This window comes from Palaemon carinicauda, chromosome 11 (genome assembly GCF_036898095.1).
Source record: "Palaemon carinicauda isolate YSFRI2023 chromosome 11, ASM3689809v2, whole genome shotgun sequence".
In the NCBI taxonomy this organism is placed as follows: domain Eukaryota; kingdom Metazoa; phylum Arthropoda; class Malacostraca; order Decapoda; family Palaemonidae; genus Palaemon; species Palaemon carinicauda.
Genome location: NC_090735.1, coordinates 106,384,337 through 106,389,197, shown reverse-complemented (window position 1 = coordinate 106,389,197; position 4,861 = coordinate 106,384,337).

Genomic DNA, 4,861 nt, shown 5'->3' with positions numbered 1-4,861 from the left:
ATTCTCCATCCATTACTAAATAAATTGTTAGGCCATCTTCTCCTGTTGCTTTGCCTTTTTTCATGCCTTTTAAAGCTTTCTTTACTTCTCCTACTGTTATGTTTGGTACCGCATCAAGTGTTTCACTATATCTTATATCACTATTTCATAGCATTGTATAGAAATCCTCTGTAATTTTTATCACTCCATATCTATTGTGAATATTTCCATTTTCTTCATCTAAAGCAAATATCTGTTGGTGTCCTATTTCAAGTCTTCTTTTCATCAATTTGATGCCTCTTCCTATCTTTAGTGTTTCCTCAATTTTGGTTTGATTATGTTTACGAATATCTTTTGTTTTTGGTTTGTTAATTGTTTTGGATAGTTCTACAAATTCTATTTCATCTCTTGTATTTTACCTTCATATCCATCTTTTTCTTTATTAGATTTTTGGTCTTTTCTGATAGTTTTCCTTGATGTTGTTTAGGAAATTTTCAACCTATCTCTTGTGCTGATTCCAATACAGATTTTGTTAAATTATTTCATTTTTTCTTTACTTGTTTCAAATTCATCATGTAGTTGAGGCTACCTATTTTGCATTGCTAAACTAAACTCATCAGGTTCTCTTATTACAGGATTATTTATTTTTTTTCCTTAAAATTAATTTTTCTCTCACTTTCATTACATATAAACAAACTTTGCTTCTCACCATTATATGATCGCTTGACTATAAATTGTTTAAGACAGTTCCATCTTTTACTGAATTGACCTTTTCCATTTTTCCATTTGGGCTTCTCCATGGTAATTTTTAGGTTACTTTTATAAAAATAAAAGATGTTAATTTTTTTTTTTCAGAATATTTCAGTAAACTTTACTAGAATGTCTCTCCTGTCCTTCCTTGTGCGTACTCAAAATTTACGCTTATTCTTCTCTCTTCTTTTGACCTACTTTAGCATTGAAATCACCAAAAACAAATGTAAATTGAGTCTTATGCTTTTTCATAGGTCTCTCTAGATCTTCATAAAACGTTTCTATTTCTCCGTTTATATGGGATATTGTTGATGCATACGTTTGAATAATCTTCAATTTATACTTCTTATTTAATTTGATAATTAATCCTGCAATTCTTTCACTAGTACTACAAAGTTCTTCTCTGTTACCTGCAAGATTTTTATTAATATAAAAACCCACTCCATTTTCTTTGTGCCTTTCATGTCCTCTGAACCAAAATATATGGTCCTCGTTTAATTCTATTTAAGATTCCCCAGTTATTCTAATTCCACACAATCACCCACCATCACGAATCCGCAGTGACTAGCTTGGTGAGGAAAACTGGCTGAAACCAATACAGTACATGTATATCACAACCCTGTCTCGTCCCTCAGTCCCCAGCGGCAGTGGAACAATTGCCTAAGATGGCGGGCAGCTACATTCCACTGCAAGGAGTACTAAAAATCCTTAGACTAGAACAGGCCACCTTTGGAAACTGAGCCTTGCAACATACAACGTTAGGACCCTGTCTAGGAAAGAAGATATTACTGTGTTATTAACAGAGCTCAAACAAATTGATTGGGATATAATAGGATATCCACATATACACATAAGTCTATATTTTATTTACAATTGTCGGTGTGTTAACATATAAAAAGGGATATGTCTCGGGAAACCAAAACTCTCAAATATCCTCACTGTAAATGATGAGACAGAAAGATTCCAAACTAAAAATATAATACTATTTGACAATCCTGACCCTGAAAGCATCGAGACGCTTCCACAACAAAGTAGAATTATTGCAGTTCCTCTCTCTCTCTCTCTCTCTCTCTCTCTCTCTCTCTCTCTCTCTCTCTCTGCGGTGAGAGCTAATTGGCCCAAAAGAAAAGCAAGCGAGGCGTAAATGCTCCGAGCTCAGATTGCTTCGAGAAGAATTCCGAAACCCGTGAAATTGTTGTTGGTGAGATGGAGCTAATTGATATTGATAGTCGACACTAGGACGAAGAAGAAAAGGAAAAGAAGAAGGAGAAGAAAAAAAAGGAGAAAAAGAAGAAGAAAAAGAAAGATAAGTCCTAAGTGGTGTCTCAAAGGAGCTAAGGGACGGAAGAAAATTAAGGAACACTTACTTTTAAGACACACAGACAGTCGCTACTGAATCCTCGCTATCACACGGTTTTTATACGAAATGAATTTATTATTTTTAGGTATGTGGCTCAGGACCGTAGCGTGATGCTTACGGTGTCCTGCGTGAGGCGTACTGAAGGCACTATTGCCCCTCGAATGGAATCGTAACAGAGATGTTTACGATGTCCCTAGACAAAATTTTGTGCACAAGATTATTATTTTTTTTTCGGATCCAAGACTAGTTTTTACTTGAATGTCATTGGAAACGTCTCTTCCATTATTAAAACGTTTGTGGATTATGAATCCTACCCCTTGTCAAAATATGCAAAACGAGTAACAGCTTCGACAGATTAAAAAATCTTACTTTTAAGAACCAAGAAGCATATTAACCTCTCCTAAAACAACAAATAAAGTGAAATATTGAGACAATTACAGGGATTTCTCTGGCGGATCAAGATGGAGGGCCAAATTCGAGACGACAAAATGTTGTCCCGATTATCATAAAATTCGTCAAATACCAGAATTATGAAAATCCTGCAGCAAATGAAGTAAAGCGCCACACCAAATGTCTATATCTAATTCGATGCAGTACTTCACATTCGGATTAGGTTCTTATTGATTAGTGGGGCTTAAAACTCCTCAAATGTAATTCAATTTGTTTTAAAGCGGAAGAATAACATTTCTCGTAATCACGGCTGAGGGTGAAACATATACATAGGCTACGTACTATATAAACCGACATCACACACATACACACACACAAATACGCACAAACCTACGCACACACACACACACACACACACACATATATATATATATATATATATATATATATATATATATATATATATATATATATATATATATATATATATATATATTTATATATATATATATATATATATATATATATATATATATATATATATATATATATATATATAGTATATAATTTTCATTAAAGGCGATAGTCTTATTGGCTTCAATGCGTTTCCTGTTCTTTTAAGTTTTCAGATGTAATGGTTTAATGAACGATGATTATTTCTTTGCTTCATACTTTATTCACTACAGCACTGTTTCAACAAAACTATGTCTTTATCAAGTGATTACTGGTTTACATAAGTTTGCAATCCCGTTTATACATCATCTTCTACAAATATTACGATTAATCATGTTGATATAATATTTAAAAAAAATTAAGATTCTAAAAATAAAAAAAATGAAAGATTGATAATTTTCAAAATTCAGAGATCTTTAGATTATAAAAAAAATAAAATCACCTTATATTTTGTTTTCAATATATTTTTGAAAATTTAATTTTATGCTATAAATATATTTTTTAAAAAATGTTATTCAAAATAATAGTGTACATTATTCCGCATAATGTTTAATTGTAAAATGTAGACCAGATTTCAATAAAAATTTTCTATGATTTTTTTTGTTTTTGCCTTGTGCCATTTTCTCCTATTTTTTTTTCTCTTGTGGCATTTTCTCCCGTGCCATTTTTTTCCTATTTTTTTCACTTGTGGCATTTTCTCCTCTGCCATTTTTTCCTATTTTTTTTCACTTGTGGCATTTTCTCCTGTGCCATTTTTTTCCTATTTTTTCACTTGTGGAATTTTCTCCTGTGCCATTTTTTCCTATTTTTTCACTTATGGCATTTTCTCCTGTGCCATTTTTTACTATTTTTTCACTTGTGGCATTTTTTTTTATTTTTATTTTTTTTGTTTTTGCCTTGTGCCATTTTTTCCTATTTTTTTTTCTCTTGTGGCATTTTCTCCCGTGCCATTTTTTTTCCTATTTTTTTCACTTGTGGCATTTTCTCCTCTGCCATTTTTTCCTATTTTTTTTTCACTTGTGGCATTTTCTCCTGTGCCATTTTTTTCCTATTTCTTCACTTGTGGCATTTTCTCCTGTGCCATGTTTTCCTATTTTTTCACTTGTGGCATTTTCTCCTGTGCCATTTTTTCCTATTTTTTCACTTGTGGCATTTTCTCCTGTGCCATTTTTTACTTTTTTTTCACTTGTGGCATTTTCTCCTGAGCCATTTTTCCTATTTTTTCACTTGTGGCATTTTCTCCTGTGCTATTTTTTCCAATTTGTTTTCACTTGTGGCATTTTCTCCTGAGCCATTTTTTCCTATTTTTTCACTTGTGGCATTTTCTCCTGTGCCATTTTTTCCTATTTTTTTACTTGTGGCATTTTCTCCTGTGCCATTTTTTACTATTTTTTTCACTTGTGGCATTTTCTCCTGTGCCATTTTTTCCTATTTTTTTTCTCTTGTGGCATTTTCTCCCGTGCCATTTTTTCCTATTTTATTCACTTGTGGCATTTTCTCCTGTGCCATTTTTTCCTATTTTTTTTCACTTGTGGCATTTTCTCCTGTGCCATTTTTTTCCTATTTTTTCACTTGTGGCATTTTCTCCTGTGCCATGTTTTCCTATTTTTTCACTTGCGGCATTTTCTCCTGTGTCATTTTTTCCTATTTTTTCACTTGTGGAATTTTCTCCTGTGCCATTTTTCACTATTTTTTCACTTGTGGCATTTTCTCCTGTGCCATATTTCCCTATTTTGTCACTTGTGGCATTTTCTCCTGTGCTATTTTTTCCAATTTTTTTCACTTGTAGCATTTTCTTCCGTGCCATTTATTCCTATTTTTACACTTGTGGCATTTTCTCCTGTGCCATTTTTTCCTATATTTTTCACTTGTGGCATTTTCTCCTGTGCTATTTTTTCCAATTTGTTTTCACTTGTGGCATTTTCTCCT